Raw genomic sequence first — 17,039 nt, 5'->3', positions numbered from 1 at the left:
GGCTAATGAGGAATTCAATTCGTCCCAAAAGCCGATGGCTAATGAGGAATAACATAGCTAGCTAGCAAAAATATGAGTACTCATTATATTCTTCCTCAACAGGCACACACCTCAACACTTCAGCCAGAGAGGGAATTCAATTTGTCCCACTAGACAAGCTAGCGAGGAATTCAATCAATATACATGATAGCTGTGGTTTCAAACCATTTACAATGCTTTTCAATCAATAAGTAACCATCAAATATCATTCAAACAATTTTTCATTGTTTCAAACCATTTACAATGCTTTTCAAGCAATAAGTACCCATTCAAACACATTTCCACAATTTAAAACAATAATACACAAATAGTCATAATTTATTTCAATTGAAAAATTCAAAAGAAATAACTGTTGTGCACAAACCTCTGATAATTATCTCTTAGCTCTGACTCAGTGTTTCCTTCCCTTTTCCTGAGTCTTTGCTAACTGAGAAACACAATTTGAAGTGTTTCAGTACTCATTTATACTGTCTCTAACGATAATGCTTAATAATTAATTCATTGAATTCTATTATTTTCTTAGTCAACCTAAAATGTTGACCCTCGATGCAGTCTAGGTGAATTAGGTTTTAACGTTATCAATATGTCACATTTGTAGTCTTTTAGGGTTGGTACATGTTACCCAATTCATTGCCATGTATATTGCGTTTTATTGCAATTTGTCGGATTCCGGTATACTAGTTTGACCTAGCCGGACGACCTAGTTCCCTCAGTTATCGAGTTTCGGTCAAAACTACAAACTTGTAGATCTATGTCTTATTGCACGTGGGGCAAAATTTTAGGTCATTCTGAGTTTACTAGACCAAGTTATGGTCATTTTACTATTGCTGGTCAAAATGTACCAAAATTGGTCACTTTAGGTCATTTTAGGTCATTTTAGGTTCGGCCAGTTTTTGAAACTGAACTTGTGCAAGCTATTTGACTTGCTTATGGTCATTTCTGGGCTTTGATGTCTTCATAAGACTTGTAGATATGTGTCTCAACTATTCATGGTAAACATTTCAGGTCAATTGGACCTGTTTTGAGTGAGTTATGGCCAAAACACTAACTGCTGCCCAAATGGTCAATTTTCAGGCCTTAAATGCACTAATTCGGATTTGGTCATTTTTCAAGTTACCTTCCAAGCAGAATTTTTGTAAGCTTCCTTCATGAAAGTTGGCACTTTTTGTGCCTAGTTTCACCTCCAATTGGTCTCATACCAATTGGAGCCACACACTTAAGGTTCTAGTCCAAAATACACACTGCCCTATTGCACATTGTCCATCACTCATCAAGGGATGCATTTAACACTTACCAAATTACACATTAATTCCATTTCTGTTTTGTACCATAACCTAAACATATTTCACAACACATTTTTGGTCACTTTGGCAGCTTATAACCACACTCAATATGCACCTTATAGTACAGAATTGACCAAGTCTATTTTACACACAACTTAACTACATAATATAACTTATTTACAGGTCCAAACTCAAACCCTCATACACATACACAAGCTGCCATAACAAGTACCACAATTTAACAATAATATTCCCTAAACCAAACCATGAAATAACACATATAGGTCTGCACTTCACGTTGCCAAATTGCAATCTTCTTCAATTAACTTCCAAGCTTCCAAAATCAAGTGTACATTCACAATACACTTAGTATACATCACCCAATTTATTCCTACACACATAAACACTTCATCAACACTTTAATCTACCATTTACATACAAGGATAAACTGCCTTTAAGGAGTTTCCATGTCTGCCAAAAATATACATCTCCCTTCAAACATCAAACTCCAAAAATCTTTCCACAATTCAACTACCCATAAGATTCACACAAACTTTAATGAAGCAAGCATCAAAAATACCTACTTACCACTTTGGAAACACTTCAAAACCTCTCCAAAACTTGGTCTTCTTGTTGCCTATCTACTGCCAAGGTGTATGGACAACTTTTAATGAAGGAAAGTGCAAAGAAAGAAGCTTGGATCATGCTTGCATGGAGCTTCAAAACCATGCGGCCATGGAGTTCTTCATTCTTCCATTTTCGGCTGGTTGTCCAAGGTTGAAGAAGATGAAAATATTCTGCCCAAATGAAGCTTTAGTTGTCCACTTAAGTGAGTTAGTGGAGCACTATGTGAAGGTTAATTATATTTTTATTCTAAAGTTTCATTTTCCCACATTTAACTCCCAATTTTTGCTATTTACATTAGGTACCACCAATTTAATTTTTCATGACATTTTCCAAGTGTAATATCATATATTTTTAATGAACATTTAGGTCAAAAGACAACTCGGGGTGTCAAATGACCACAATGCCCCTGTTCGGGTTGCGTTCCCGATTTTTCGGTAACACCGAATTTTGTCGTTTTCTCGATTTCTCACTTTTCTTTGTACTAATTAATTAATTTTTATTTGATATTTCTAATGATATTTACACTTCAATAGACATTTATTTAAGTTCTAAAAATATTTTTCAGGGTTCCCCGCGGTCCAGGGCTAGTCAATGGTCCATGCCGCGACTTCCCGGTGCGGTCACCCATCACTAGGGTTCTCGGCTCATTTAACTTGGTTACATTTCATTGCTATTATTTTTCCTTTTTTTTTTCTTGTATTTTCTTTTCTTTTATTTCATTATTTTATTTATCCTCATCAATATTTAAGTGTAATTCTAGGCATCCTAGCTGTTCGGACAACACTGGTCACCGGAACAGTAGAACGCACTACCGAACATAGGGGTGTTACAATTCTCCCCCCCCCCCCCCCCCTTAAAATAATTTTCATCTGAAAATTTTACCTGGCATTAGTCTCTGAACAGCTGTGGGTGATGTCTCCTCATGTCCTCTTCACATTCCCAAGTAGCTTCCTGGCCTGAATGATGGTTCCACAGCACTTTGACTGGGTGTATCTGTTTATTCCTTAGTTGCTTCACCTCATATGCCAGAATTTCTATAGGTTCTTTCTCATATGATAGGTCTGAATTTACCTCAATCTCTTCAACTGATAGAACATGAGATGGGTCAGATCTGTACCTCCTTAACATAGGCACATAAAAGACACTGTGTATCTTTTCTAGCTCTGGAGGTAATGCCAACCGATATGCCAAAGGATCCACTCTCTCCAGAACCTCATATGGTCCGATAAAAGGAGGAGTCAGTTTCCCCTTTTTGCCAAATCTCATAATCCTCTTCCAAGGAGAAACTTTGAGGAATACCTTATCACCCACTGCATATTCAATGTCTCTTCTTTTTAGATCAACATAGGACTTATGACGGTCTGATGCAGCCTTGAGTCGATCTTTGATCAATCTGATCTTTTCCTCTGTCTGCTGAACAATTTTTTGCCCAATAATCTTTCTTTCAGCTATTTCATCCCAACATAAGGGAGTTCTGCACTTTCTGCCATACAAAGCTTCATATGGAGGCATCCCAATGCTTGATTGGTAGCTGTTGTTATAAGCAAACTCAATCAAAGGCAAGTGTGCATCCCAACTACCTTCAAACTCAATCACACAAGCCCGTAGCATATCCTCCAATATCTAAATTACCCACTCAGACTGGCCATCTGTCTGTGGATGGAACGCTGTGCTAAAGTTCAATCTAGTTCCTAGGGCTCTCTGTAGACTACCCCAGAATCTAGAAGTGAACCTAGGATCTCTATCAGATACAATCGATACTGGCACTCCGTGCAATTTTACAATCTCATATATGTACAATATGGCCAATCTCTCCAGGCTATAGTCCATCCGAACTGGCAAAAAGTGAGCAGACTTGGTCAGTCTGTCAACTATAACCCATACTGCATCATGACTATTCTGTGTCCTCGGAAGTCCCATCACAAAATCCATAGTTATCTGTTCCCATTTCCACTCTGGTACTGGCAAAGGATGTAACAAACCAGCTGGAACTTGATGTTCTGCCTTTACTTGCTGACAAGTTAGGCATTTGGAAACAATTTTAGATATATCCCTCTCCATACCCATCCACCAGTAATGCTCTTTCAGCCTTCTGCACATTTTTGTTCCACTAGGGTGCATAGTAAAAGGAGACTCATGTGCTTCCTTCATAATGATCCGTCTCAATTCCACATCACTAGGAACGCACATTCTGCCCTGATGTAGCAATAAACCATCATCTCTCTCAGAGAATTCAGGTTTCTTGCCTTGCTGGACTTCTTTCAGTAGCTTCTGATATTTATCATCACTCTGAGCAGCCATTCTGATCTGATCAATCAACTCTAGCTGTACATGCCATGCAACTACTGTCTGTCCCTCATCATCAATCTCTAACCTGGCATGCTGTGCTTTCAATTCATATACCATGGACAAAGGAGAAACTCTGAGACTTGCTATAGTCTTGCAACTTAAGGCATCAGCCACCACATTTGCTTTCCCTGGCTGATAGTCTATTAAGCAATCATTGTCTCTAATGAGTTCTAACCATCTCCTCTACCTCAAGTTCAATTCCTTCTGGGTACCTAAGTACTTTAAGCTCTTGTGATCTGTGTAAATGTAGCATTTCTCTCCATACAAATAGTGTCTCCAGATCTTCAGAGTAAAAACAATAGCTGCTAGCTCCAAATCATGTATTGGGTAGTTCCTCTCATGCGGTTTCAGCTGGCGTGATGCATAAGTAATGACATTCCGATCTTGCATCAGTACACAGCCTAACCCATTGTGAGAAGCATCACTATAAACTGTATACTCTTTACCCGGAGTAGGTAAAGTAAGGACTGGAGCTTTAGTCAAACACCTCTTCAACTCATCAAAACTCTGCTGACATTTATCTATCCACTGAAATTTTACATCTTTCCGAAGCATCTTGGTCAGTGGAGAAGATAACATAGAAAACCCTTTCACAAATCGACGGTAATATCCAGCTAAACCTAGAAAACTGTGAATTTCTGTGATATTCCCGGGTGGCTTCCAATTAAGGATAGCTTCTACCTTACTGGAATCTACCTTGATCCCTTCAGCTGACACAATATGTCCCAAAAAGGAGATTTCTTTCAGCCAAAATTCACATTTCGACAATTTGGCATATAGCTGTTTCTCCCTTAGAGTCTGCAGCACAATCAGCAGATGTCTGTCATGCTCCTTTGCATTCCTCGAATATATCAAAATATCATCAATAAACACCACCACAAATTGGTCGAGATATGGTCTGAAGATAGTGTTCATCAGATACATAAAAGCAGCTGGAGCATTAGTTAACCCGAATGGCATTACTAGAAACTCATAGTGGCCACACCGAGTTCTGAAAGCAATTTTTGGAATACTTTGCTCTTGCACCTTCAACTGATAATAACCAGATCGCAAATCAATTTTGGAGAATACAGCTGCACCCTTCAACTGATCAAACAGATCATCAATGCGAGGCAATGGATATCTGTTTTTTATTGTCATCTTATTCAACTGCCGGTAGTCAATACATAAGCGGAGGGTGTCATCTTTCTTCTTAAAAAACAATACTGGCGCTCCCCAAGGTGACACACTAATGCAGATAAAGCCCTTTTCAAGTAGTTCTTGCAACTGTGCCTTTAACTCCTTCAACTCTGCTGGTGCCATTCTGTATGGTGTTATGGAGATTGGATCCACACCAGATAGAATATTAATTTCAAATTGCACTTCTCTTTCCAGAGGTAATCCTGGCAATTCATCAGGAAACACATCTGGAAAGTCATATACTGCAGGGATGTCCCTCAATGCTGGACTCCCCACTTGGGTGTCTACCACATGTGTATGCTTCACACCCCTTTCTGATCATTTTTCTGGCTAGTGCAGCCAAAATGATGTTTGATGGCAATGCCCACCTCTCCCCATGTATTACCACATAACTGTACTGAAGGAGACCAAAAGTGACTATCTTCAGTCTACAGTCAATCATGGCGTGATGCTTGGCTAACCAATCCATGCCCAAGATGATATCATAATCTCTGAAGGGCATTTCAATGAAATCAGACAGAAAAGTGTGTCCTTGAATCACCAAAGGACAATCCCTATATATTCTATTAACCCTGACCTCTTGTCCTAACGGACTTGTTACTAGCACCTCATTGTCCATTTTTGTACATGGAACAGCAATACAATCAACGATGCTAGCACTCACATAAGAATGGGTAGAACCCGGATCAAATAACACAAACACATCTTGATTAAAAGTTGAGAAGGTATCATCCACAACATCAGATGTCTCGGCCTCTTCTCTCTGTCTCATTGCGTAGACTCTGACCGGAGCACTGTCTTGCTCTGATTGTTTCTTAGTGCCTTGGCTGCCTACTGGGTTACCTCTACCCCTGCCTTTAGCTCTGCTGGGTGGTTGTGAACCTCTGGTGACAGGGCTCTGAACTGACCCTTCTGCAGTAGTAGGAGGTGGTCCAACTCTGTGAGTACTGGTGCAGTCCTTGGCAAAGTGTCCTGTGCCTCCACAGTTATAACAGGCTCCAATAGCCTTGTAGCATACCCCACCATGATTTCTTCCACAAGTTTAACATTGGCGGGGAGCGTAGGAACCTCTGGTACTCTGCTGACCAGATAGAGGAGGTTTCTATCCTGAATATCTTCTCCTACCAGACTTCTTACCACCTCTGCTGTGTCCCCCATGGTTCTTCCTCTTTCTAGTAGGACCATTGGAACTTTGTTCTACTGATTTTCCCTCTTTTTTTTTCTTCTTTGATTTCTTTTTCTCAGGGGCTACTTCAGATTCAATACTTTATAACTCTAGTGCTTGAGAAATAATTTCAGAGAAGTTGTTATGTTTGAATCCGACCACTTGTAATCTGATACTGGGCTTCAAGCCGGTTTCAAACCTATTGCATCTCTCCCTGCTGGTAGAAAGTAGACTTACTGCATAATGGCTTAGGTGGGAAAATTCCCTTTCATATTCAGCCACTGATCTACTCCCTTGTTTCAGACTTAGAAACTCTTGCAACTTCTGGTCCACATAAGCATTAGGGACATATTTTTGTCTGAACTCCCGTAGAAAATCACTCCATGTTAGCACTGCAGGTTCTATCAGACTGTGGGGAATGGTTTTCCACCAGTCATATGCATCCCCCTATAGCAGAGATACTGAATATTCAAATCTGAGCTCCTCTGTACAATGTAGCTTCTTGAACACCCTATCCATTCTCTCTAACCACTGTTCTGCCTCTAGAGGATCTACTGTCCCCTTGAACTCTGTAGCCCCATATTTCATTAATTTGTCATACTGTCTAGTAGAAGACTGTGGTTGTACCACTGGTGTCTGTATTGGGACTTGAGTAGGCACATTACCAGCCATTTGTTGGAACATTGCAGCCATCTGCTGAGCGAACTGAGCAGGAAACTGCGATGCTGAGGGGGCTGGTGTTGTTGATCCGCTGACATTGTGTAGGGTTGGGGCATCCCCTTGCACCTTAGCCTCTATAGATTGATCAACTGAACGATCACCCTCTTCCATGGTCAATTCGAGGATTTTAGACCTCCTGAACAAATAACACAAGGAGATTTCCTCTCGTTAGTGCATATTTATAATATAACGTACTGTATGTATCAAACAATGAAATTAAGCAATTGTACGATGAAGAAAGAATAGTCAAATTACAGGTGAAAACAGAATCTAAAAACTTGCTTTGATACCACTAAAACATTATAGGTCAACTTGGACAGAATATAACCACTTCAAATACACCAAATGCAATCTCCATTCACAAAGTTCAATCCCAACAATATGTACACATAAATACTTCTAATTATCACACAAACTTCCATCATCAAATTACATACCTATCACTACTATTCCACACACATATATGCTGCCATTCTTTTGTACAATATTTTAACAACATTTCATGAATTTGAACCTGACCAATTTCCATTTTGAGGCTGCCCAAAAATTACACATACACATCAACTTCCATTTTCACTTTTCAAGCTTACAAATCAAACTTTATACATGGAATTCGACTTCAATACAATTAAACATTTAAATCAACACCCCAAATCACCAATTAAATGAAGAAAACAAGTTACATATTAAACTTCCATGGCTGCCGAAATGGAGCAGCACCCTAACTTACCAAACTTCAACTTTTCTTCCATATATAAACTTATCTCAACACCCACACAAACTTTAACAAAGAAAAGTTGAAGAAATGGATACTTACCCCTTGTGAGCTTGACCAGACTTCACCTATTCCTCTTGAAATTACTATCAAATTCTTGATTGCAAAGTGGGGATAAACTTTAATGAAGACAAGTTGTGGAAAGCTTGGCTTGATCATGGAGATTTGAGCTTGGAAAGTGGGTGGCCATGGATGAAAGCTTGGGAGGATTTTCGGCTGGTTTGTTTGGGAGGTTGAAGATGACAGATTTTCTGTCCCAATATACTATATTATATGTCCATTAACTTCATTTAGTGGAGCACTAAGTATGGTTAAAGTATTAATTAATCCAAACTTTCCAATTTCCCATATTTTCCTCATATCTTTTACTATTTAGATTATGTACCACCATTTAAATTTTTCATGACATTTTCCAAGCGTAATATCATTTATTTTTAATGGAAATTTAGGTTAAAAGGCAACTCGGGATTTCAAATGACCACAATGCCCCTATTCGGGTTGCATTCCCGATTTTTCGGTAACACCGAGTTTTGTCATTTTGTCGATTTCTCATTTTTCTTTGTACTAATTAATTAATTTTTCTTTGATATTTCTAATGATATTTATACATCAATAGATATTTATTTAAGTCTTAAAAATATTTTTTAGGGTTTTCTGCGGTCCAAGGCTAGTTAATGGTCCACGCCGTAACTTCCCAGTGCGGTCACCCATCGCTATGGTTCTCGGCTCGTTTAACTTGGTTACATTTCATTACTATTATTTTTCCTTTGTTTTTCTTGCATTTTCTTTTTTGTATTTCATTATTTTACGTCTCCTCACACATATCTAAGTGTAGTTCAAGGCATCCTAGCCGTCCGGACAACACTGGCCACTAGAACAGTAGAACGCACTACCGAACATAAGGGTATTACAATTCTCCCCCCCTCAAAATAAATTTCGTTCGTGAAATTTTACCCAATAACTGTCTTACAATATTCACACATTTATTTCCTCCTTTCTATATGATCGTATAATCTTCTTTCCTCTGAATTTGTTTAAGACTTTTAACAATCTAATATAACATTTACTTTGTTTATACAGCATTAATCTTTTCTTACTATCGTTCTGTCTAATATTTTGATTCATGCTCCCTTCTTGAATGACCATTATGGTCGTATTAGAATTACTTATCTAATCATGGGTCCTTTGACCATTCTAGTCAACAATCTTACTCACATTCGTAACATTTCTTCGTTATATCTGAACCACTATTCAAATTTTTACTTCCACAACTCTTTTTATCTATTAATTTTCTATAACTTACTTCCTTTTGTACTAAACTATAACCTTTCAATATTCTAACTTTTGAGTTTTAAATCCTAAATAGGATTTCCAAACTCATTTTCAACAATAAAATTTTGTCCTGACATAACTATACCAATATAGATGCCGTTGGCAACTATTCTCATCTTGGTGCACTATCAGTAGTACGTAGCTCTACACAATAATCTCAAGCTAGTACTGTAATCTGCAGCTTACAGTATAAACATCAAGAACATTGCATATTTACTACGATACATCCCAATAGATCAAACTTTCCTATCTTTTATGCTTTTCGAATTCACTAATATTCGAAACTTATTCTGATTACAATATCCACTGACAATTACTAACTGTAACATCTTTGCCCTTATCTAGAGCAAGTCTATTACCGCAACTTACTTTTACGTCCTCTTGCCTTACATTAAGTAGGCTTGCCGTTTAGCTTTATAATTTATGGTGTGTTAGAAAATACTTTTCGCTGATAAACTCTTCCAAAACTAATTTCACTTATTATCACATTCCTTATCTTAAAGGACTAATCACTAATGCATCAAAATTTGTTCCCCTATAAAGGAATAACAATAGAACATATAGTTCTAACACTAACATACAACTAAGTAGTGTTGGAATCAAACAAAAATAATTAATTACTTCTTTTAAAAATTAAGAACTTACCAGCGGCGACATCCAAAGTTTCTATTTTTTCCCCTTGGCGCATAGTGGACGCTCTAACTGATGCGCTACTATGTTCAGGTTGATTCACTATGTTATGGTTGTGAGGAGTACCAACTCTATTTCTATCTCGACCTTTACTGACTGTCTGTGAACTTTAGAGAGTAGATCGAGGTGCTCTAGTACAATCTTTAACAAAGTGTCCATGTTTTCCACAATTATAGTAGGCTCCAAAGGCCTTACGACAAATACCTCTATGTAGCTTACCACAAACATGGCAGAAACGGGCAGAATTGGAACTTCTAGTTGTTCGACGACTAGATCTTGATGTTCTCTGCCCTAATGATCCGCCTTTGTCATATCCCTGAGCTCGGGGTTCCTCAAATTCTTTTCTCTTCCCTAAATTACAATTCAAGCTCTGACCCATATGTTTCTCCCTCTTCTCCATTTCACACTGCCTTTGTGGGGGTTGGGTTTGTGCTTGTGCTTGAGCTGACAGAGTATCAGCCATTTGTTGAAAGAAAGTGGCCATTTGCTAGGCCATTTGTGCAGTAATTTGTGCCGATAAAACTGGTATAGTCGGGCCTTCGACACTCTGAGGAGCTGGGGCCTCAACTTGTACTTCCGCCATCACAGACTGTTCTATTGTCTCATTCTTCTCTTCCTTATCTTTTCACAGGATTTTCTATTCCTGTACAACCAAAACAAGGAAATTTCTCTCCATTAATTCATATTCATGATGTAAACATACTATATGTATCAAACATTTGAGCAGTTGTAGTTACCGACAAAAAGATTTCAAATTCACAGTTTGAAATTTACTTTAAAACCATTGCTCTGATACCACAAAACATGTCACACGCTACTCCCACGTAAGATGTAACATGATCCCGTAGTACACCTAATGAATTACTGTACTTTGCCTACCGATAATCCATTAGATATACTACAAGGGATTTTAAAACAATTTTCGTGAAATTTAAATCATCGATTAAAATCTGGTGTTATAAAATTTTTTTCAAAATTTCAGCAAAGTGCCGGCTGTATTTTGAGAAAACAGTTCTTCAAACTTGAAAAAGAAAACACTCCCAATATGTTTTCTCAAATACAACTCCAAGAAACTTCATTTCATCTCACAATTCAATCTCAATAATCAATCATTTCAATTTCAAACCAACCTCATCATAAAAGAATCATTTCATTGATTACAAGATTTAAAAATTAATATTACAATACTATTCAAGTAAATGAAACCTCAAATTTACATTTATAATAATTTACATATAATTACATACCAAAATATTTTACAAGAGTTTTTATACAACTGCTCAAATAATTTACATACATATTATTACATGCATATATCAAAACCTTTGTACATGGGTAAACTTGGAGCTGATCTGAATGTCTCTTCAAAGGCACTTACTCAATTGCTCTATGCTCTTTTCACCTACGACAGCATACAAAGCTATCGCTGAGTGGTGAACTTAGTGGTGCATAACTATAATTTAAAACATAGTACAATATACCGTAACAAAAATTACAGCAAATAATTTGGAAATCTGGATACTCTTCAAATTCCAAAACTCAAAATATTCATTGCCAATAATATAAATTATTTGTATAAAATGACTTTGATCATGGAATTCAATTTATCAAATCATAACTAACCATTTAAGGTAATTCCAACAAAATTAATTATACATAAATCATAATTGAAATCATAATTCTTTACTATTAAAAAACAATTCTTTATCTCAAAAGCCATTCTTTATCTCAAAAGCCATTATTTATCTCAAAAACCATTCTTTATCTCACTAACTATGCAAGACTAATCCGAAAGGGCCATCTTTGGGACGATTCTAACTCTCTATGGTCGGGGAGGTCGAATCAGATTCTAACTTCCTATGGTCGGGGAGGTCGAATCATCGTGCACAGTACACATCACAATAATGAAACTTCTGAAAGGGCCATAAAATAAAAACTTAGATCTAACCTCTAATAAGAGGAGAATCTAAGCCTGTGCACGTACCATGGTAATCAAAACACAACTAACTCCATTGTCTTCTCAACAAATGAGAGAGACGGGTAATAACCTAGTCAAGCATCTATAGTGAGATATAAAACAATATCACAATCCTTTTAGTGAGCATAAATCACAATACAATTCGATTCAAAGTCAATTTCCATATCCAATAATTTTTATGCTCATCACAATTGAAATCGTAAATTTGCATTTTTCCATGCAAATTGCCCATCACAATTCAAAACATGTTCTATCACAATTTTCCAAAACATAATTTATTCAATCCACAAGAATGCTTAATACTTGTGGAAATACCATTTCACAAAGCTAAATTCATACATACTATAAAAATTTCAATAATCATTGAATTAAATCCAATGCATGTTAAACATAGTCCATAAGGAAAATAACGTCATTTAATCATATGAAATATTCAGAACAAAATCGTTAAAAACTAGTTGTGCACAAACCTGATTTGAGTCGCTCCTAGGCCTTGACTCAATGTTCTTTATGCTTCTCAATATCCTTATCAACTGAAACACACAATTTAAAGTGCTTCAATACTCAATGAATTTGTTTCCAACCAAAAATCCAATATCTAAATTTTCTTGGTACTATTCCCTTTAATTCATTTCATTAGTCAACTTAAAATGTTGACCCTTGATGCACTCTAAGTGAGTCAATTCCAATGTTACCAATATGTCACATTTTATAGCCCTTTAGTCTTGGTATATGTTACCAAATTCATTTTCAAGTGTATTGCATTTTATTGTAATTTACCAAATTTTAGTGTACTATTTTGGCCTAGCCAGACGACCTAGTTCCCTCAATTTTCAGGTTTTGATCCAAGCTGCAAACTAGTAGGTCTATGTCTTATTGCACGCGGGGCAAAATTTTCAGGTCATTCTGAGTTGTGTAGACCAAGATATGGTCAATTTACCAATGCTGGACAGAAAGCACTAAAATGGTAGGCTTAGGTAATTTTTAGGTCACTTTTGGTTAGGCTAATTTTTATACCTGAATTCGTGCAAGCTATTTGGCTTGGTTTTGGCCATTTCTGGGCTTTGGTGTCTTCATAAGAATTGTAGATATATGTCTAAACTATTCATAGTAAAAATTTCAGGTCAAGTGGACCTGTTTTGAGTGAGTTATGGTCAAAATACTAACTGCTGCCCAAATGGTCAATTTTCAGGCTTTGAAGTCACTAATTCGGATTTGGTCATTTTTCAAGTCACCTTTTAGGCAGAATTTAGGTAAACTTCCTCCATGAAAGTTGGCACATTTTGTGCCTAGTTTCACCTCCAATTGGCCTCATACCAATTGGAGCCACACACTTAGGGTTATAGGTCCATTCGCATACTGCCCTTTACATGCTTTTCAAACACCAAACCAAACACATGTTTACCAATTACATTTTCACTTCCCATACCATTCTGCATTTGGCACTAACCAAAACCATTCCATTCTCTACATTATAGGTCAACTTAGACAGAATATAACCCTTCAAATACACCAAATGCAGTCACCATTCACAAAGTTCAATCCCAACAATATATACACATAAATACTTCTAATCGTCACACAAACTTCCATCATCAAATTACATAACTATCACTACTATTCCACACACATATATGCTGCTATTCTTTTGTACAATATTTCAACAACATTTCAGGAATTTGAACATTACCAATTTCCATTTTGAGGCTGCCCAAAAATTACACATACACATCAACTTCCATTTTCACTTTTCAAGCTTACAAATCAAACTTTATACATGGAATTCAACTTCAATAAAATTAAACATTTAAATCAACACTCCAAATCACCAATTATATGAAGAAAACAAGTTACATATTAAACTTCCATGGCTGCCGAAATGGAGCAGCACCCTAACTTACCAAACTTTAACTTTTCTTCCATATATCAACTTATCTCAACACCCACACAAACTTTAACAAAGAAAAATTGAAGAAATGGATACTTACCCCTTGTGAGCTTGACCAGACTTCACCTATTCCTCTTGAAATTACTATCAAATTCTTGCTTGCAAGGTGGGGATAAACTTTAATGAAGACAAGTTGCGGAAAGCATGGCTTGATCATGGAGATTTGAGCTTGGGAGGATTTTCGGCTGGTTTGTTTGGGAGGTTGAAGATGACAGATTTTCTGTCCCAATATACTATATTATATGTCCATTAACTTCACTTAGTGGAGCATTAAGGATGGTTAAAGTATTAATTAATCCAAAGTTTCCAATTTTTCACATTTTCCTCATATCTTTTAATATTTAGATTATGTACCACCATTTTAATTTTTCATGACATTTTCCAAATGTAATATCATTTATTTTTAATGAAAATTTAGGTCAAAAGGCAACTCGGGTTGTTAAATGACCATAATGCCCCTATTCAAGTTGCATTCCTGATTTTTCGGTAACACCGAGTTTTGTCGTTTTCTCGATTTCTCGTATTTCTTTATACTAATTAATTAATTTTTCTTTGATATTTCTAATGATATTTATACTTCAATAGATATTTATTTAAGTCTTAAAATAATTTTCCAAGGTTTCCCGTGGTCCAGGGCTAGTCAATGGTCCACGCCACAACTTTCCAGTGCGGTCACCCTTCGCTATGGTTCTCGGCTCGTTTAACTTGGTTACATTTCTTTACTATTATTTTTCCTTTGTTTTTCTTGCATTTTCTTTTCTTTTATTTCATTATTTTATGTCTCCTCACCCATATCTAAGTGTAGTTCTAGGCATCCTAGCTGTCCGGACAACACTGGTACTGGAACAGTAGAACGCACTACCGAACATAGGAGTGTTACAATTCTTCCCCCCCCCCCCCTCCCCTTAAAATAAATTTCGTCCGCGAAATTTTACCCAATAGCCATCTTACAATATTCACACGTTTATTTCCTCCTTTCTATATGATCGTATAATCTTCTTTCCTCTGAATTTGTTTAAGACTTTTAACAATCTAGTATAACCTTTACTTTGTTTGTACATCATTAATCTTTTCTTATTATCGTTCTGTCTAATATTTCAATTCATGTTCCCTTCTTGAATGACCATTATGGTCGTATTAGAATTACTTATCTAATAATGGGTCCTTTGACCATTCTAGTCAACAATCTAACTCACATTCGTAATATTTCTTTGTTATATCTGAACCACTATTCAAATTTTTACTTCCACAGCTCTTTTTATCTATTAATTTCCTATAACTTACTTCCTTTTTGTACTAAACTATAACCTTTCGATATTCTAACTTTTGAGTTTTAAATCCCTAAATAGGATTTCCAAACTCATTTCCAACAATAAAATTTTGTCCTGACATAACTATACCAATACAGATGCCATTGGCAACTATTCTCATCTTGGTGCACTATCAGTAATACGTATCTCTACACAATAATCTCAAGTTAGTACTGTAATGTGCAGCTTACAGTATAAACATCAAGAACATTGCATAGTTACTACGATACATCCCAATAGATCAAACTTTCCTATCTTTTATCCTTTTTGAATTCACTAATATCCGAAACTTATTCTGATTACAATATCCACTGACAATTACTAACTGTAACATCTTTGCCCTCATCTAGAGCAAGTCTATTACCGCAACTTACTTTTACGTCCTCTTGCCTTACATTAAGTAGGCTTGCCATTTAGCTTTATAATTTATGGTGTGTTAAAAAATACTTTTCACTGATAAACTCTTCCAAAACTAATTTCACTTATTATCACATTCCTTATCTTAAAAGACTAATCACTAATGTATCAAAATTTGTTCCCCTGTAAAGGAATAACAACAGAACATATAGTTCTAACACTAACATACAACTAAGCAGTGCTGGGATCAAACAAAAATAATTAATTATTTCTTTCAAAAATTAAGAAGTTACCAGCAGTGACATCCAAAGTTTCTGTTCTTTCCCCTTGGCGCATAGTGGACGCTCTAACTGATGCGCTACTATGTTCAGGTTGATTCACTATGTTATGGTTGTGAGGAGTACCAACTCTATTTCTATCCCGACCTTTACTAACTGTCTGTGAACTTTAGAGTATAGGTTGAGGTGCTCTAGTACAATCTTTAACAAAGTATCCAAGTTTTCCATAATTGTAGCAGGCTCCAGAGGCCTTATGACAAATACTGAAGGAACGGAAGCGTGAAAAACACAAGATTATACCATTGAATTCAAAAATTTTCGCCTAGGGTCACATGCACCATGCAAGATTTATTTTTATCTATTTGATTTCAATGATAAACAACATATTAAAACTCTTTTAATATGTTTTTGAATCTGTATTTGCCATTTAAGATTTTAAAATTAATCAGATTAATTTTAGAACCCTAGATTAAATCAAGAACGATTACACTAACCTCTTGATGTGCCGCGTGTCTGCGCTTTGAGATTCGTCTTCAGGACACCAAATGTTGTCCCTCTAGCTTGTCCACACCAAGAACACCTATGGCAGCCCTTGAACAGCTTCTAAAGCCTTTTCTATTAATTAGAAATTCAAGTTCTGCCTTTTAAGAGATTAGAGATGTAAACAGGACACTAGAAACAATTTCTAGTGTTCTTAATTCAAGAGATTGATGACTAATCTCTTTGAATTGATGAGAGATGAAGAAGAAGAGATAAAAACCCTCAAAGTGGCGTGACAAAGGAGTGTGGCTGCTGGTTATGTTTTCTTTTCATAACCACACTTAAATAGCTAGGTTAACACATTAAACCCTTGCCACATGTCACCCTTTGATTAGCTCTAGGTTTAAGTGACCCAATCACATTGTGCCAAGTGTCAAACCTATATTTAATCTTGATTTTAATCATCTTACATGATTAAAAAAACATTTGGCAAGCTTATGTGTAATCCCATGTGTCACCATCTCATGGT

This window comes from Hevea brasiliensis, chromosome 3 (genome assembly GCF_030052815.1).
Source record: "Hevea brasiliensis isolate MT/VB/25A 57/8 chromosome 3, ASM3005281v1, whole genome shotgun sequence".
Lineage (NCBI taxonomy): Eukaryota > Viridiplantae > Streptophyta > Magnoliopsida > Malpighiales > Euphorbiaceae > Hevea > Hevea brasiliensis.
The sequence above is the reverse complement of the archived record's forward strand: the minus strand, read 5'-3'. Positions refer to the sequence as shown.